The sequence below is a fragment of the Bos grunniens genome, chromosome 1, assembly GCF_055505025.1.
Source record: "Bos grunniens cultivar Pamir isolate PY7600 chromosome 1, Bosgru_T2T1.0, whole genome shotgun sequence".
NCBI classification, from domain to species: Eukaryota; Metazoa; Chordata; class Mammalia; order Artiodactyla; family Bovidae; genus Bos; species Bos grunniens.
The window spans coordinates 12,047,584-12,067,590 of NC_141165.1; the positions used below are offsets into that span (position 1 = coordinate 12,047,584).

General features: G+C 45.2%; 1 protein-coding gene across 29 annotated transcripts in view; it reads right to left on the bottom strand.

The window, feature by feature from the left end:
* The window catches only part of PCBP3 (poly(rC) binding protein 3), a 232,935-nt gene that overhangs the window by 128,313 nt on the left and 84,615 nt on the right, over positions 1–20,007 (bottom strand). For 17 of the 29 annotated variants that reach the window (XR_015135965.1, XR_015135902.1, XR_015135885.1 and 14 more), the window contains exon 2: positions 17,350–17,386. The exons of the other annotated variants lie outside the window; for them this stretch is intronic. The gene's annotated coding sequence lies outside the window, so the exon portion shown is untranslated. The remainder of the gene's footprint in view (positions 1–17,349; positions 17,387–20,007) is intronic. 29 annotated transcript variants of the gene reach the window in all.

A 20,007-nucleotide genomic window follows, 5' to 3' on the forward strand; every position in this document is an offset into this window, starting at 1 on the left:
CCATCTGGTCCCGGGCTTTTGTTTTTGGGAGATTTTTGATCACAGCTTCAATTTCAGTGCTTGTAATTGGGTTGTTCATAATTTCTATTTCTTCCTGTTTCAGTCTTGGAATATTGAACTTTTCTAAGAGTCTGTCCATTTCTTCCAGGTTATCCATTTTATTGCCATACAGTTGCCTCTAATAGTCTTTTACAGTCTTTTGTGTTTCTGCATTGTCTGTTCTAACCTCTCCTTTTTCGTTTCTAATTTTGTTGATTTGATTCTTCTCTTTTTTTCTTGATGAGTCTGGCTAAAGGTTTGTCAATTTTGTTTACCTTCTCAAAGAATCAGCTTTTAGTTTTATTAATCTTTACTATTGTTTCTTTCATTTCTTTTTCATTTATTTCTTCTTGGATCTTTATGATTTCTTTCCATCTGCTAATTTTGGGGGTTTATTGTTCTTCTTTTTCCAGTTGTATTAGGTGTAAAGTTAGGTTGTCTATTCGATGTTTTTCTTGTTTCTTGAGGTAGGATTGTATTGCTATAAACTTCCCTATTAGGACTGCTTTTGCTACATCCCATAGGTTTTGATATGTCATGTTTTCATTGACATTTGTTTCTAGAAATTTTTTTATTTCTCTTTTGATTTCTTCAGTAAACTGTTGGTTATTTCGAAACATGTTGTTTAATCTCTATGTGTTTCTGTTTCTTAACATTTTTTCCTTGTAATTGATATCTAGTCTCATATCACTGTGATTGGAGAAGATGCTTGATATGATTTCAATTTTCTTAAATTTCCTGAGGTTTGATTTGTGACCCAAGATGTGGTCTATCCTGGAGAATGTCCCATGAGCATTTGAGAAGGTGTATTCTTCTGCATTTGGATGGAATGTCTTGAAGATATTAATGAGATCCATCTCATCTAATGTATCACTTAAGACTTGTGTTTCCTTATTAATTTTCTGTTTTGATGATCTGTCCATTGGTGTGAGTGGGATGTTAAAGTCTCCTATTATTATTGTGTTACTGTCAATTTCTCCTTTTATGTCTGTTAGTTTTTGTCTTATGTACTGAGGTGTTCCTATGTTGGTTGCATAAACATTTACAATTGTTATGTCATCCTCTTGGATTGATCCCTTGATCATTATGTAGTGTCCTTCCTTATCTCTTGTAATTTTCTTTATTTTAAAATCTATGTTGTCTGATAAGAGGATTGCTACTCCAGCTTTCTTTTGCTTCCCATTTGCATGGAATATATTTTTCCATCCTCTCACTTTCAGTCTATATGTGTCTTGAGGTCTGAAGTGGGTTTCTTGTAGACAGCATATATATGGCTCTTATTTTTGTATCTATTCAGCCAGTCTGTGTCTTTTGGTTGGAGCATTTAATCCATTTACATTTAAGGTAATTATTAATATATATGTTCTTATTGCCATTTTCTTAATTGTTTGGGGTTGATTTTGTAGATCTTTTTTCTTCTCTTGTATTTCTTGACTATATAAGTCCTTTTAACATTTGTTGTAAAGGTGGTTTGGTGGTACTGAATTCTCTTAACTTTTGCTTGTCTGAAAAGCTTTTTATTTCTCCATCAATTTTGAATGAGATCCTTGCTGGGTACAGTAACCTTGGTGTAGATTTTTCCTGTTCAGTACTTTAAATATATTCTGCCATTCCCTTCTGGCCTGCAGAGTTTCTGCTGAAAGATCAGCTGTTAAGCGTATGGCGTTTCCCTTATATCTACTTGTTGGTTCTCCCTTGCTGCTTTTAATATTCTTTCTTTGTCTTTAGTCTTTGTTAGTTTGATTAGTATGTGCCTTGGCATGTTTCTCCTTGGGTTTATCCTGTATGGGACTCTTAGTGCCTCTTGGACTTCATTAAATATTTCCTTTTCCATGTTGGGGAAATTTTCAAATATAATCTCTTCAAAAATTTACTCATATCCTTTCTTTTTCTCTTCTTCTTCTGGGACCCCTATAATTCGAATGTTAGTGCATTTGATATTGTCCCAGTGTTCTCTTAGACTATCCTCAGTTCTTTTTATTCTTTTTATTTTATTCTGCTCTTCAGAAGTTATTTCCACCACTTTATCTTCCAGCTCACTGATTCTGCTGTTCTTCTGCTTCAGATATTCTGCTATTGATTCCTTCTAGAGTATTTTTAATACCAGTAATTGTGTTGTTTGTCTCTGCATATTTATTATTTAATTCTTCTAGTTCTTTATTAATTGATTCTTGCATTTTTTCCATTTTGCTTTCAAGGTTTTTGATCATCTTTACTATCATTATTCTGAGTTCTTTTTCAAGTAGTTTGCCTATTTCCTCTTCATTTATTTGGACTTCTTTTTTTTTTCATTTATTTGGACTTCTGTGTTTCTAGTTTGGCCCTTCATTTGTGTAGTGTTTCTCTGCCTTTTCTTTTCTTTTTTTTTTTTAACTTATTGTGTTTGAGTTCTCCTTTTCCCAGACTTCAAGGTTGAATTCTTTCTTCCTTTTGGTTTCTGCCCTCTAAGGTTGGTCCAGTGGTTTGTGTAAGCTTCTTATAGGGTGAGATCTGTGCTGAGTTTTTGTTTGTTTGTTTCTCCTCTGATAAGCAAGGCTGAGTGAGGTTGCAATTCTGTCTGCTGATGACTGGGTTTGTATTTTTGTTTTGTTTGTTATTTAGATGAGGCGTCCTGCACAGGGTGCTGTTGGTGGTTGGGTGATGCTGGGTCTTGTATTCCAGTGCTTTCCTTTGCATGAGTTCTCACTATTTGATACCCTATAGGGTTAGTTCGTCCAAGGTAAGGAGCAGTGGCTGCGCTTGGCTGGAGCAGCCATGAAGAGATACCCCATGTCCAAGGTAAGAGAAACCCAAATAAGACAGTAGGTGTTGCAAGAGGGCATCAGAGGGCAGACACACTAAAACCATACTCACAGAAAACTAGTCAATCTAACCACACTAGGACCACAGCCTTGTCTAACTCAATGAAACTAAGCCATGCCCGTGGGGCCACCCAAGATGGGCGGGTCATGGTGGAGAGGGCTGACAGAATGTGGTCCACTGGAGAAGGGAATGGCAAACCACTTCGGTATTCTTGCCTTGAGAACCCCATGAACAGTATGAAAAAGCAAAATGATAGGATACTGAAAGAGGAACTCCCCAGGTCAGTAGGTGCCCAATATGCTATTGGAGATCAGTGGAGAAATAACCCCAGAAAGAATGAAGGGATGGAGCCAAAGCAAAAACAATACCCAGCTATGGATGTGACTGGTGATAGACGCAAGGTCCGATGCGTAAAGAGCAATATTGCATAGGAACCTGGAATGTCAGGTCCATGAATCAAGGCAAATTGGAAGTGGTCAAACCAGAGATGGCAAGAGTGAACGTCGACATTCTAGGAATCAGCGAACTAAAATGGACCGGAATGGGTGAATTTAACTCAGATGACCATTATATCTACTACTGCAGGCAGGAATCCCTTAGAAGAAATGGAGTAGCCATCATGGTCAACAAAAGAGTCCGAAATGCAGTACTTGGATGCAATCTCAAAAATGACAGAATGATCTCTGTTCATTTCCAAGACAAAACATTCAATATCACAGTAATCCAAGTCTACGCCCCAACCAGTAATGCTGAAGAAGCTGCAGTTGAACGGTTCTATGAAGACCTACAAGACCTTTTAGAACTAACACCAAAAAAAGATGTCCTTTTCATTATAGGGGACTGGAATGCAAAAGTGTGAAGTCAAGAAACACCTGCAGTAACAGGCAAATTTGGCCTTGGAATACAGAATGAAGCAGGGCAAAGACTAATAAGAGTTTTGCCAAGAAAGTGCACTGGTCATAGCAAACACCCTCTTCCAACAACACAAGAGAAGACTCTACACATGGACGTCACCAGATGGTCAACACCACAATCAGATTGATTATATTCTTTGCAGCCAAAGATGGAGAAGCACCATACAGTCAACAAAAACAAGACCAGGAGCTGACTGTGGCTCAGATCATGAACTCCTTATTGCCAAATTCAGACTTAAATTGAAGAAAGTAGGGAAAACCACTAGACCATTAAGGTTTGACCTAAGTCAAATCCCTTATGATTATACAGTAGGAGTGAGAAATAGATTTAAGGGACTAGATCTGATAGATAGAGTGCCTGATGAACTATGGACGGAAGTTCATGACATTGTACAGGAGACAGGGATCAAGACCATCCCCATGGAAAATAAATGCAAAAAAGCAAAATGGTTGTCTGAGGAGGTCTTACAAATAGCTGTGAAAAGAAGAGAAGCGAAAGCAAAGGAGAAAAGGAAAGATATAAGCATCTGAATGCAGAGTTCCAAAGAATAGCAAGGAGAAATAAGAAAGCCTTCCTCAGCTATCAATGCAAAGAAATAGAGGAAAACAACAGAATGGGAAAGACTAGAGATCTCTTCAAGAAAATTAGAGATACCAAGGGAACATTTCATGCAAAGATGGGCTCGACAAAGGACAGAAATGGTATGGACCTAACAGAAGCAGAAGATATTAAGAAGAGGTGGCAAGAATACACAGAAGAACTGTACAAAAAAGATCTTCACAACCCAGATAATCACGATGGTGTGATCACTGACCTAGAGCCAGACATCCTGGAATGTGAAGTCAAGTGGGCCTTAGAAAGCATCACTATGAACAAAGCTAGTGAAGGTGATGGAATTCCAGTTGAGCTATTTCAAATCCTGAAAGATGATGCTGTGAAAGTGCTACACTCAATATGCCAGCAAATTTGGAAAACACAGCAATGGCCACAGGACTGGAAAAGGTCAGTTTTCATTCCAATCCCAAAGAAAGGCAATGCCAAAGAATGCTCAAACTACCACACAATTGTACTCATTTCACACGCTAGTAAAGTAATGCTCAAAATTCTCCAAGCCAGGCTTCAGCAGTACGTGAACAGTGAACTTTCAGATGTTCAAGCTGGTTTTAGAAAAGGCAGAGGAAACAGAGATCAAATTGCCAACATCCGCTGGATCATGGAAAAAGCAAGAGAGTTTTAGAAAAGCATCTATTTCTGCTTTATTGACTATGCCAAAGCCTTTGACTGTGTGGATCACAATAAACTGTGGAAAATTCTTCAAGAGATGGGAATACCAGACCACCTGACCTGCCTCTTGAGAAACCTATATGCAGGTCAGGAAGCAACAGTTAGAACCGGACATGGAACAACAGACTGGTTCCAAATAGGAAAAGGAGTACATCAAGGCCGTATATTGTCACCCTGCTTATTTAACTTCTATGCAGAGTACATCATGAGAAACGCTGGGCTGGAAGAAGCACAAGCTGGAATCAAGATTTCCGGGAGAAATATCTATAACCTCAGATATGCAGATGACACCACCCTTATGGCAGAAAGTGAAGAGGAACTGAAAAGCCTCTTGAGGAAAGTGAAAGAGGAGAGTGAAAAAGTTGGCTTAAAGCTCAACATTCAGAAAACGATGATCATGGCATCCGGTCCCATCACTTCATGGGAAATAGATGGGGAAACAGTGGAAACAGTGTCAGACTCTATTTTTGGGGGCTCCAAAATCACTGCAGATGGTGACTGCAGCCATGAAATTAAAAGACACTTACTCCTTGGAAGGAAAGTTATGACCAACCTAGATAGCATATTCAAAAGCAGAGACATTACTTTGCCAACAAAGTTCTGTCTAGTCAAGGCTATGGTTTTTCCTGTAGTCATGTATGGATGTGAGAGTTGGACTGTGAAGAAAGCTGAGTGCACAAGAATTGATGCTTTTGAACTGTGGTGTTGGAGAAGACTCTTGAGAGTCCCTTGGACTACAAGGAGATCCAACCAGTCCATCCTAAAGGAGATCAGCCCTGGGATTTCTTTGGAGGGAATGATGCTGAAGCTGAAACTCCAGTACTTTGGCCACCTCATGCGAAGAGTTGACTCATTGGAAAAGACTCTGATGCTGGGAGGGATTGGGGGCAGGAGGAGAAGGGGACAACAGAGGATGAGATGGCTGGATGGCATCACTGACTCAATGGACATGAGTTTGAGTGAACTCCGGGAGTTGGTGATGGACAGGGAGGCCTGGCGTGCTGCGATTCATGGGGTCATAAAGAGTTGGACATGACTGAACGACTGCACTGAACTGAACTGAGGGTTAGTTCTTTGGTAGTCTAGGGTTTTGGTGTCAGTGCTCCCACTCCAAAGTCTCGGGGCTTGATCTCAAGTTTTATGTGGGTCTATACATTCTTTTCTGCTGGTCAGGTACTCCTGTCTGCTCTCAGTTGGTATCTTGCATGCACTTCTGTGTCTGAAGGTGTATTCCTGATAGACAGAGATGTACTCCACGTCCACCTACTCCTCTGCCATCTTGTTCTCTGCCTGAATTAAACAATTTTTTTCACAGAGAATAGAGAAAGCGTTTGTATGAAGATTTGGTAGTTCAAAATTTTTCCAAGTGGAGCTGATAGAGAAAATTTTTTCTTCTTATAAACCATTGACTCTACTACATGGAAGAGCCTTGCTGGCATGGGCAAGCAGCTAGGCCTGCAGCTCCTTCAGCTCCCACCGTATCTTACTTCAGCCTCTCCAAGTGCTGGGCCTCTCTGTATATTTTACTTGATGAGTTCAGATACAAAAATGATCAGATAGCTAATGAAGTGTCATGAGCAAAGTGAAACAAGAAAAGATCACTTAAAGTATTTAAATGATGATCCAAATTTAAAGTGATCTCAGGATGCAGTTTCACGGTGTCCATACATTCTGTTCCTTGCTGAGGACCAAAGGCAACCACCATCTGCTCCGCCAGCTGAAGCAAGTCTGTGATGCAAACAGCGGCGCCACCCTCCTCGAAACATACAAGCTTTTGCACAGCAAAGGGAACCAAAAATAAAATGAAAAGACAACCTATGGACTGGGGCAAATATGTGCAAACATGCAACCATCAAGGGCCTAAATTCTAATACACAAACAGTTCATACAACTCAATAACAAAAAAACAAATGACCCAATCAAAAAATGAGCAGAAGACTTGGAGTCAATTTCCAAAGAAGAATTAAAATGGCCAATAGGCATATAAAAAGATGCTGAATATCTGTAATTATTAGAGAAATGCAAATCAAAACTACGAGGTACCACCTTACACCAGTCAAAATGGCCATCATTAAAAACTCTACAAATAACAAATGCTGGAGAGGATGTGGAAGAAACAGAATGCTCCTACACTGTTGGTAGAAATCTAAGTTGGTACAGTGTACCAACTATGGGAAACAGTGTGGAGGTTCCTTAGAAAACTAAAAATAGAGCTACCATATGATTCAGCAATCCCACTCCTGGGCATATATCCAGACAAAACTCTGATTCAAAAAGGTACAGGCACCCCTACGTTCATAGCGGTACTATTTAAACAATGGAATATTAGCCAGCCATAAAAAGAACTAAATTCTGTCATTTGCAGGACCTGAATGCAACTAGAGATTTTATACTGACTGAATTAAGTCAGGAAGAAAAAGACAAATACCATATGATATCATTTATATGTGGAATCTAAAACATGACACAAATGAATCTATCTATGAAACAGAAAGATTTGTGGACACGGAGAATAGACTTGTGGCTGTCAAGGGAGGTGAGGGAGGGATGGAGTGCGAGGTGGGGTTAGCAGATTATAAGCTACTGTATATATAGGATGGTTAAACAACCAGATCCTACTGTATAGCATAGAAAACTGTACTCAGTATCTTGTGATAAACCACAATGGAAAAGAATATTTTAAATGTGTATGTATAACTGAATCACGTTGCTGTACAGCAGAAATGAACACAAATTCCAAATCAACTATAATTTTTTAAAAAACTTCAACTTCACTGATAGAGGAAAAAACAAAAAAGAAACATGTTTTGTGCCAGCGAACAGTGTTACCTTGGGCTCTAACAGGCACTCTAAAACTACTGGTGAAAATGGAAAATGGCCCAGTTTCCTGGAAGGTAACTTGGCCATAAGACTTAAAGTCTGAATTCCTAGGACTTAATAGTGGTGAAGTGAAGGGTTCCAGGGGTTCTGAAAAGGGAGCTCTGGACTCCGCTCTGGTGTTGATGTCAGTGTCCTCACTGGAAATAGGATACTCAGAGGCCTTGGAGAACCGTGGAGGAGCTTCTCCTGGAACACAGCAAGCACTGGGGCTGTCTTCTCATGTGGTCATATGCGTACCCCTGGAAAGACCCCAACGCCCCTACCCTCTCTGTGGAAGCCTGAACAGCTGAATCTCCTTCTCTGGGACTGGGCAGGACAGATAAGGAGATCCCGCCTCACAGATGGAGAAACAGCACAGATGGACGAAGACCTGGCAAGGTGCCACGGTCACGGAGTGATCCAGGAGAAAGGCTGGAAGAAAACCAGATCCCCAGGCTGACTCCACCAGCCCAGGCAGGCTCCTAGTGGAAGGTTCTCTTTCCATAATTTACACCCCACTCTGCCAAATGAATACCAGGGACGATGAGAGGAGCTGACTGCCCGGCACCCTGGAGCAGCTGTGCTCTGGCCAGCCGGTCTGGCCTGAGGCCCTGGCTCTGCACAAACAGACGGCCCACGGAGGCTCGGGGGTCCTGAGGCCTCTCATGACCAGTGTGCTGTGTGCAGAGCCAGAGACAGGAGGCCAAAATCTAGCACGTGGACCCAACTACAGGGTGAACAAAGCTGCCCAGTGATAGGTTTAGGCCCCAAAAGACTGAAATGGCCAGAGCTCTTGGAAAAGGTGAAAGCCCTCACTGAAAACCTCTTTCCAGCTTGGTATAAATGGAGCTCACCAGTGCTCACCCCTCATGTCCAGAGAAGACAAAGTGCCTGGGAGTGTGAAGGGCATACCTAATGGTATAACCCCTAAGTGCCACGGAAATTTCAGAGGAAGAATACGGGGGCCTGAGTAAGCAGAGTGAGTGTGTTTAACCAGAGAGCTAGAAGCACCTTTGGCCGCTATGACTGTGCAGGGCACTCCCCTGCACAGGGGAGAAAACCCAGGGCAGAAAACACCAGGCCACCCAAGCAGGGGCTAAAGTGGGGCACAGCCCTTCACACCTGGGCACAATGGACCCACTCGCCGAAGCGCAGGTGAAGCTGCGGGTGTGCACTGCGTGCGCAGGACGCATAGAGGCTGGCTCCCGCTCGTCTGAGATGTACCTGGGGGCGAGTAATCCTTCAGCCACACACGCCATCCCTAGCCAGCCACACAGCTCCAGATCCATTGCTGTCTCTACGGGGCCACCAGACGGCCCAGCCACGAGGCAGGCAGCGGGGGAAGAAGGAGTGAGTCCTCTCCTGGAAAGGCATCAGCCCCTTCATGCCAGGCTGCTCTGGGGCGACAGCACTCACCAGAGGAGCCCAGAATGAACACACGCCAAGGAAAGAGAAAGGAAAGCCAAGAACAGGAAGGAGGGAGGGAATGGTGCCTTGAGGCCGCCGCAGGACCAGAAGACAACACCGAGGCCCTTTGTTTCCATCCGCGCTCAGGAGAGCGGCCAGGCCTGTGAGGCATCCTCGGGATGAAGGGCCAGTCAGAACCTCGGGAGGCTGGGCCAGGCCCATATGGGCTGCACTCCTTCCTGCCCTCTCAGAGCAGGAACCATGGCTGCATGGGGCTAGCCCAGCCTCGGGGGCTGCAGGTCCTGCACCACACCCTAGCACACACCTGCCCAGGTACCACCGCTGCTACACAGCCATCCTCACACCACTGCAGGAATGCACTTGGTCCCATGAACACTGCTGGTGTTCAGAGGTCCTGTGGACTGTGACAGTGGGTGTAACTCAGGCTTCCGGTCCCTAAAAGTAGTTGCCTGCCCTCCATCTCAACAGGACTTCCCTGGTGGCTCAGACGGTAAAGCGTCTGCGTACAATGTGGGAGACCCGGGTTCAATCTCTGGGTTGGGAAGATCCCCTGGAGAAGGAAATGGCAATCCACTCCAGTACTATTGCCTGGAAAATCCCATGGACAGAGGAGCCTGGTAGGCTACAGTCCATGGGGTCACAAAGAGTCAGACACGACTGAGCGACTTCACTTCTTCACTTCATCTCAACACTTCTCCTTCCCATCAGATGACTCAGTGCAGCTAGAGGTCAAGACAACAGAGCCAGGAAGGAGCACACAGAGTGACAGGACACCAGAGTATGGAGTGGGCATGGTCTCTGGTCAGGGGGCCTCGTGGAGCCTAGCCCACCCATCCCAGACCTGTTACAGCCAAGGGAATTGACTTTGACTAAATCTGGTCAAAGCCATCGTGTTTGGGAAAAGGGTGGCAGAGGATGAGATGGTTGGATGGCATCACTGACTCAATGGACATGAACTTGGGCAAACTCTAGGAGATGGTGAAGGACAGGGAGGCCTCGTGTGTTGCAGTCTGTGAAGTGGCCAAGAGTTGGACACAACTTAATGACTGAACAATAATATTGTGTTTGGGGTGCTCTGTGTTCCAGCGGAGTCCTGTCCCCGTGGGCTTGGCTGCTACTCTCCATAATCACCGCTCTGTGTGGACCCCCTCAGGATGGAGCCTGTATTCCTAAAGCCCAGGGCCTTTCTCCCTTGGGTCCAACACAGAAACTTACAGAGCAGGCCACCCTGGCTCTGGCCCTGATCCTAACCCTCACACTAACCTCTACAGTAACTACTGCTCACACAACCCCAATCCTTTAATCTTAGCTCCGGCCCTAACCTTATTGTGTGTGTTAGTTGCTCAGTTGTGTCCGACTCTTTGCAACCCCTCAGACTGTAGCCCACCAGGCTTTTCTGTCCATGGAATTCTCCAGGCAAGAACACTGGAGTGGATTGTCATTCCCTTCTCCAGAGGAACTTTCCAACCCAGGGATCAAACCCTGGTCTCCTGCATTGCAGGCAGGTTCTTTACCATTTGTGCTACAGGGAAGTCCTAACCTTATTACTAACCCCCATTCTTGCCGAAATAAGATACTGAAAAGGTATTATAACTGGGAAGAGATTTAAAAGTATCAGGAAGACCTAACAGGATTTATTCCAACAATCAACACTTGGAATTTCATTGATGTAATTCTCTTTGTTAAGAGATAAAAGGAGACAATCCTATGACTCTCTTAATGGCAGCAATGAACATTCAGTAAAACGTAACTTTTATTTTTTATTTCAAAAAAAAATTTAATAGAAGAGCAACAGAAGGAAATGTGGGTAACTTGATGAACACCATGTACCGGACAGCCAGCTGCCGCAAGCACGCTTCACGGTGAAGGAGCATTCGGGTCAACTTAGGAATGAGTCAAAACTCAGCTGAGAAACCCACTGCAAGTAAAAGCATGGCTGTGTGCAAATACAGAAAAACTGATAGCTTTCCTATACATTATTAAATATTAGAGGAATGTAATAGGAAACTTCCAATTCCAATAAGTAGATAATATAAGTCAGGAAAGAGCTCAAAAGAGAAAACATACAGCAAAAAAGCTATAAAATATAACTGAAGGCTAATTAGGGAATCAATGAAGAAACAGAATATCTTCCTCTTTTAGAAGCTGAATATTGCTAAAATACCAGCTGTCTATCATTTAAATTATAGGTTTGATCCATTTGAAATGAAACCCCAATCTGATTAGCTTGGGGTTTAAAAATCATCCTAAAGTTCATCTAGAAATTGAGTAGCCAAGAATAACCAAAATAAATATACCATGAAACTAAATTAAATCAGTGTACTGGCTTCCCTGGTGGCTCGGCAGTAAAGAATCCACCTGCCTATGCAGGCGATGTGGGTTCTATCCCTGGGTCAGGAAGATCCCCTGGTAAAGGAAATGGCAACCCATTCCAGTATTCCTGCCTAGGAAATCTCACGGACAGAGGAACTTGGCGGGCTACAGTCCATGGGGTCACAAAAGAATCAGACACAACTTAGCAATTAAACAACTGGCACAAGAACAAACAGATCAGTCAGAGAATTCTGAAACAGATACTAGTATATGCAATATTTTCAAGTAGGACAAAAGTAGCAAAACAAACCACTGGGAAAATGACGTAATTTTCAACAAATAGTGTTTTCAACATATGCAAGCAACTTAATTGTTCAATATTTGTAAGCAAATTATATATTCACCTAATAACATAACTTTGGCCACCTGATACAAAGAGCCAACTCATTGGAAAAGACCCTGATGCTGGGAAAGATTGAAGGAAGAAGGAGGAGGGGACAACAGAGGACGAGATGGTTGAATGGCATCACCGACTTGATGGACATGAGTTTGAGCAAACTCTGGGAGATGGTGAAGGACAGGGAAGCCTGGCATGCTGCAGTCCATGGCATCGCAAAGAGTCAGACATGACTTAGCAAATGAACAACAAATACCATACATCAAATTAAATCTCAAGTGGACTGCACATGTCAAAGCAAAAAGTAAAAGCAGAAAGGGAAACACAAGTGACTACCCACATTTCAGGCTGGGAAAGGATTCTCCTAATGCAAACACCATAGAAGATGATGTCACAGAGTAGCATATTGATAGACAGCACCAAACGGCCGACATCAGATTAAAAGGTGAATGGCTCCAGGGAAAACAAAAGCCTGGAACATGAACGCTGAATGTCCTCAGTGCACAAGGATGCTCACACTTGAGGAGGGCCACATGCTCTAGAGAGGCTCAACTGCTTATACTGGGTGTGTTTCTGCTTTGGGAGATGCATAAAGCCCAGGGTTTTCAGGGGCTGGGAGCCCAAGCTCTCAGGCTGCTGTAATTCACCAACTGAGAGCAACTGGGCAGTCGCACATTACACCCCTTCTAAAACGTCTGTCTCCTCTGACCTGGGTTGCACAGGGATGAACACCGCCATACTGCCTTGGGAAGGGGGCCGACTGACGCACAGGATGTCTGCCTCATGACTACTGGCTCTAGCGACGGATCTGCAAACAGTCCAAACACACTGAACAGAAAGGGAGTGATTTAACAAAATAATACTTATATCCCTATAGTGGAAACTGCACAACTTTTTAAAAATAACATTTTCAAATGGTAACTTGGAACATTTTGTGGTACACCACTCCATTTGAAAGCAGGGTGCAGAAATGTGCATGCCACTTATTCCCAGCGGTGAAGCCTGGAGTGAAATAGAGCAGACTCAGCTAAGTCTCAGTAGAGGCTTAGCCCCCGCAGCCCCCGAGCACCGCCATCAGCAGGGTCCCCTCTGAGCACCAAGATGCTGTGACAGTCACGCGTGGGGGCAAGGGGGGAGGAGGCGGTGACACACAGCAAACATGCAAAACCAAGAGGGCACGGGGTCCTGGAGCCTGTGAAAGGATACAACGTAAGAAGCTGCAGTGCTCAGCTCCCCAAGGAGAAAGATTTTCCACCAGATTTGGCGAGGCAGAGGCCACATGATGGAGCAGAGACGCAGCCCTGCTGGGAGGGCCAGATGGCCATGGCGCTTGGCCCCAGCAGAAGCGGAGGCTGAGTCGGATAGAAGGCTGCTTTTGTTGTGTGTGTGTATGTGTGTGTGTGTGTGTGCACGCGCATGTGTGTGTGTGAAATAGTATTTGCTGTACAACCCTTTACATTTTATTTTTAACAAAATTACAAATGTACCTAGTTTTGAAAGTTAGAGTTCCACAGAGCCGAAGGTTACAGTGTCGCCTGCCGTCTCCCCACCTCGGCCCCATAGGCTCTTGCTCTTTTATCTTTTACCCTCTTGCTATTTCTCTCCCCAGTTCTAACGATCAGTTTGTATGGCTCTTCTTGAAGCCAGGATCTTGTGTGTCATCCACTAGCTGCCTCCACCCCTCCCTCTCCCCATCCCTCTAAGTGTTACACCTCCGTCCGCCATCCAGCCGGGACCACAGGCAGTTCACTCCTCACACTGCACCTCCCTCCTAGACATGCGAGTCCTGGAATAAAGGACGGCCTCCCATAATTTTCTGTGTACTTATTGTTGATTCACCTCCAGACTCTTGCCAGGGATCCGTGGCCATCTGACCCCAACACCAGCTCCTCTGGGAGCCCCATCTTCCTGCTCCTCCATCCGAATGGCAGAGCCCTAAGGTGTCCCCTTACATACACACATACATATAGTCGCTAGCTGCTGCTGCTAAGTCGCTTCAGTCGTGTCCAACTCTGTGTGACCCCATAGATGGTAGCCCACCAGGCTCCCCCGTCCCTGGGATTCTCAAGGCAAGAACACTGGAGTGAGTTGCCATTTCCTTCTCCAATGCATGAAAGTGAAAAGTGAAAGTGAATGTGAAGTCGTGTCAGACTCTTAGCGACCCCATGGACTGGAGCCCACTAGGCTCGTCTGTCCATCGGATTCTCCAGGCAAGAATACTGGAGTGGGTTGCCATTTCCTTCTCCAGGGGATCTTCCCCACCCAGGGATCAAACGCGAGTCTCCTGCATTGCAGGCAGATTCTTTACCTCTTTACTGACTGAACTAGAAGAAAAGCCCTGCCTGCTCCCAAAAGCCCACCCCAGGTTCCTGCTGTTCCGGAGGCCAACAGAGCTGGAACTGGGGTCACTGGCTCCATAACCCACTTGAGTGTGGCCATACTTCCCGCTTGGGATCGTCTGTTCTGCATGTCCCTGGCCACTGATTCACCCTCCGGTCTTCAGCCAGGGTGGGGAAGGGGTGTGTCTCATTGTGGGAGGGGCCGAGTCTTAAATAGGCTTTCCACCGTCTTACTTCTCTCCCTGGATTACCAGGCGCCTTCATCAGTTGAGGCTGAAAGCTGATGACAGGAGAAAGCGGAAGAAGAAAGGTTGGAGGCACAATAAGGGCCTCAGATAAAAGCAAACCTTCTAGGAGTCGGGGCAGGGTGAGGTACTTGATCAGTCTTAGGGCCGTTTGGTCCCTGGCAGCAGCAGGACAGAGGCCGGACAGGAAGGACCGGGTGTCTGTGTACAGGGCTGCCCCGTGAACCATAGGCTGAAGGCGGAGGGGTAACCAAGAAGGACATGGAGTGGGGGTCCCGTGGCAGGGCCCTGTCTGTATTCGTTGTTGGTGAGTTTTAAAGTTCTTTTCCATATTTTCCAGTTGTGTAGTGAAGGTAGTCAATTTAATGCGGGGAGGGGGGCGGGGGCGAGTTTGAAAGCAAATAATCATTCTCAGTATCATGAAGAATAAAAGACTAGAGTGAATAAAATGTCACCAAACGTTTGTGATCATGATTCCTTAATTCCCTGATCCTAGAGCGGTCGATGGCCCAGTCTCCAGCCCGGAGGGGAGCCAAGTGCCTGTGGAACAAAGCGGGTCAGGGGCCCAGCAGGGTCTGAGCTCAAGCGCACGGAGATGGAAAAAGGCCCATCTGCAGCTGCTCCACGGCACTAAGTTCTCAGAAGACGTGCAAATGGAAAACCGCATTCTTCCTGGGCCACCGTCCCCTGGGAAACATCTGGGGCAGATGAGCTCCGTTCTGGCTCGTCAGCCCCCTGGATCCCACAGGAAGACGCAGGCGGCTTCACCAGAGACAGACATATCTGTTCCAACCAGCTCAGAGCTCCTAACGGTTCCCTCCCTACCCACAGAAGGACAGGTACCCTATGAAAAACCTGCGCCTTGCCTTAGCCAAGCCTCAGGGGAGCCCCCAAATAAGCCACAGTCCCTGGAGCCACCGTTCTGCCGGGGTGCTGGCATCCTCAGCGCCCACATTCGGCCCATGGACTGTGCACACGCGGACAGGGAGGTGCCTGGCCAGCTCGCCCCACCCAAGCATGCTGCTGTGTCCAGAACTGGTAGCCGGGTCTGAACCAACGTTTCCTGCATGCCGGGGTAGATATGTGGGCAACAGCAAAGTCCAGAGGAGAGAGGCCCAGCACACACAGGGTGCTGTTTATATGCCTGAGTTCCACAAGCCTTTCCTTGGAGATTTCTGTGAAAATTAGATCCAGATTTACACAATTACAAAGTTGGTCCCACGCCAGCAGGGATCTGGATGTCCTCTAAGAACCAGGTATTATAACAGCTTTAGTCTGAAACAATTCAACACACAGAGGAAAAAAGACCACCCAGCTCCCTGCTCCCACGCTCAGCAGCACAGCTGTCAAGGACAGAGATGTGTCTGCCCTGCCCTCCTCCCCGGCCCCGCCCCTTCATGCTCTCGGCTCCCTTAGGCCTGGAGCCCTTCCCCCTCCACCACCCACAGGGCCGGTTCTGATGCTTCCTCCAAGGCTCTGCTCAGATGCTCCTTTCCAGGGCTATTCTGACCACCCATCAGTGCCTCCAGACCCCAATTTTTCTCTGTTCGTTCCCAGAAAGCGTCACCACCCGGCACACTTATTACTCGTATGTTTTATAGGCCCCACGAGAATGTAATAAAGAAGGCTGTGATTCCAGAAGCATGCCCAGCCCATCACAGGCATTCTGTCAATATTTGCTGAACAAATGCATCAAGGTCTTTGCTCAAGCAATCTGTAACCTAAGAACTTTTCTCCTCAAATATTGTTCATCTGGTTACCCACCAGCCCAAAGCCCCCTGTGCACGTGCTCTCTGACTCCTTGCCCCTGTCTCTCATGTCTCCCGAGGGGGCTGCTGGCAGCAGGCCCCGGAAGGTCATAGTGGCGCTCTAGCGCTCTCTGATCCGGATCGGGTGAGCTCAGGACCACTCGGAGCTGTGGTGAAGGTCACCAAAAAGGGCAGATACCAAGTTTGGAGCCCACATTCTGTCATCAAGGCAGCTCCCAGTTATCCTGCCATCGCTGGATATGAGTGGATGTGAGCTCATGAGGTCAGAGGCTTCACCTCAGAGCCCCATCTCACCACCGACAAGCACAGTGACCAGTGATGTTGCCTCCCAAGCCTTGGAAAGTGAACAGAAGGACAGCACCACCCCCCAGGGCAGGGCAAGGGGCTCGGAGGAGCAGAACGGGCACAGAGCAGCCGCCAGCATGACCACAGCAGCCTTCCCAGCAAGGCCACTGAAAACTTTTAGAAAAATGAAGGCATCTTAAGGATAAATCTAAAAGGAATCCTTTTAAGGTAGTTTTGCAAAACTGGAGTCACAGCCACAAAGAAATGTCCTTGGGGCCTGGACGTGACACCATGACGGCCACAGTGCATACTGGTCACTGCTGGAATCTGGGACAAAGGCACTATCTGCTTGGCCCAGGCTAACAACTGGTTCTCAGGCCCCTGCTGGACATGTAGTCAGGTGACTCTGGAGAAGGTTTTTAGAAAAGAAGCAAACTACCTCTTTTAACTTGCTGGCTCTCCAGAAACCAGAGGGAAATGACACACACCACTGACAGGACGCTGCACCTGACCTGTGATGGGGCCCTTGTGGGACTTGAGGTCAGGCCACAAGGAGAGTCAGCAAGACACATGGCTTCATATGTAAGCAAGACTTCACAACTCAACTGATGTGGGAAGAATCACTCAGTTTAAAGACGTACCTCTCCAAAGGCATCACAAGAAGCGCTACTTACATGGAACCATGTGAAGAGCTTCCCTCTGTAGGCAGCCCTGTAAACAGGTTAAAAAAATTATTATAACTGGAAATCATGGTAGAAAATAACTCAAAGAATGCTCCATCATCTTAGATATCAAATTTTATCAAACTAAATAAATGTTTTAAAAGAATGTAGCCATGAGTCAGTTATTTAGAAGGCCAAAGATAGTCTCCAGGAAAAAGAATTCCGTGAAAGATGGTTGGATTCTAAACTGAGTCTGGAACTTGAAAGACACCAGTAACCACTCAGAGTGCAGTCTCCCCTGAACCCTGGCCCACAGTCCTAACCCTGGTGGAAGTCTGGGTGGCACTGACTCCTACAGCCCTTGAGGTCTGTGGCAAGCAGCAAGGAGAAGAGCACAGTGAGGTGTAGACAGGACCCCCCACCGCAATCCCCACCCACATGGTTTCAGCTCCAAGTTGAAGAACGCTGTGCCTTAGAGCAGGACCTTGGAGCCCAGCCTGTGCAGACTCCCCGGCAGGTAAACAGCTCTGCTCAGGCGACTCCTCAGGGAGCCCTGGAGCATTCATCCAGGGAGGACTGAAGGCCAGTGGAACTCAGGAGACATCCACTTCTGGCATGACAGCGAGGAGGAACCAGGTGGACTCTCCAGCCTCAAACAATGAAGAAACAGACAGAAGACATGAGACAGGTGCTCAGCGGTGGGACAACAGGCAGCACAGAACAAGGAGCCTGAGGGGGAAACACATGGGATGCGTACTGGCTGCGCAGAGGACAGCTGGGAAGGTTTCAAGGCCATGGCGCCAGAAGGCGGACCCAGGCAGAGTCAGGGGAGTCTTGAGGTGAGGAAACAGCTGAGGTTCAAGGAGGCAACGGCAGCGAGAACCAGCAGGGTAGAAGACCAGAAAGGAGAGAGCTAAGACGTGCTCTTGAGACCAGTGGGGATGCACCTGACTCTTCACCAGGACACTGGTCAACCTGTGTAACTGAGGCCAGGGAACACGTGACAGCAAGAAGCAGAACAAAGTGTCGCCATCACTGGCACAACCTCAGGAGTGGACCTCACTCCCACCAACTGGACCAGGGAACCTACGACACGGGGACCACTGGGCCGGGCACTTGGGAGAGCACAGACAACTAGGTGCTGCTGCTGCTGTTGCTGCTGCTAAGTCGCTTCAGTCGTGTCTGTGCGATCCTGTAGATGGGGGCTAAACTTTCCAAGCAACGAGTCCATTTCAAGAGGAAAATCTAAAGTAAATAAAAAGGCATAACCCAACAACATACAATCATGTCTTTTGTTCATTTAAAAAATACCAGGGATGCAAAGAAGCATAAGAATATATCTCATATGGAGGATAGTTGATCAATAAGAAAAGGAACCAGAAATTACCCAGGAAATAATTAGCACACGCAGTCCCTAAAACAGCTACTATAAACACATTGTACATGTTCAAGAAGATAGAGGAAAGCATAGCATGTAGGAGAGACATGAAAAGCATTTTTTAAAAGACCCAAATTAAACACACAGAGAAGAAAAATACGTCTGAAATGAAAAATACACTAGATGGCATTAACATCACATTAGACACTAGAAAGGAAAGATTAGTCAGTGAGCAGACAAAACAATCTGTGAAGACAGAAATGATCTAAAATGAAACACAGGGAAAGATTCCCTCTTCCCTAAAAACACTGAAATACTTGTGTAATTGAACACTTGGGGCAGGGGTGGAGAACAGGATGGGACAAAATGTATTTAAAGATATAATGACTTTTTTTTTCAAAAATTGATGAAAATTATGAATCCATAAATTCAAGGTCAACAATCCCCAAGCAGAAGACAACATGAAGGAAATAAAATCAAGGTTCAAGGTATATTATAGTTGACTTACCCAAAGAGAAAATCTTCAAAGCAACCAGAGGGAAAAAAAAAAAGTATGTTCAGAGGAACACAGACGTGGTGGACAAGGGCTTTCCAGAAACAATGCAAGCCAGAAGTCAATGAAATACCATCTCAAAGTAATGAAGGAAAAAGCTACCAACCTGAAAAACTATATATAGTGAAAATAACTTTCAAATCAAAAGCAAAATGAAGATTTTTTTCCCAATAAACAAAAGCTAAAATAATTCATCACCGACACTTCTAAACTACAATGTTAAAGTAAGTCCATCATACAAAAGAAAAATTATATCAGAATAAAATCTAGATCTACAGAAAGAAATGTAAAGCACTGGGAACAAAATTCATGAATAAATATAAGAGGCTTTCTTCTTAATTTATAAGATTGTTTTAAAAGATAATGGACTATATAAAGCAAAAATAATGACAATGTATTGTGTGGTTTAGAGCAGTGTAGAAGTAAAAATATCATGACAGTAAGTAACATAAAGGTCAGGAGAAGTGAGATGGAAGTATATTGCTGTTGGGTTTTATACTGTAAGTGAACTTGTATATTATTTGAAGACAGACAGTGATAAGAATATACACAATGAATCCCAAAGAAACTAATAAAAACGAAGTAGTGATATAGCTAATAAGCTAGTAAAGGTGATACAATTCATCATAAATAGTACTTGACACAAAATAAGTCAAAAAAAGAGGACAAGAGGACCTAACAGCACATGGGACCAATAGAAAACCAATGGCAAAATTATGAATTTAAGTTCAATCATATC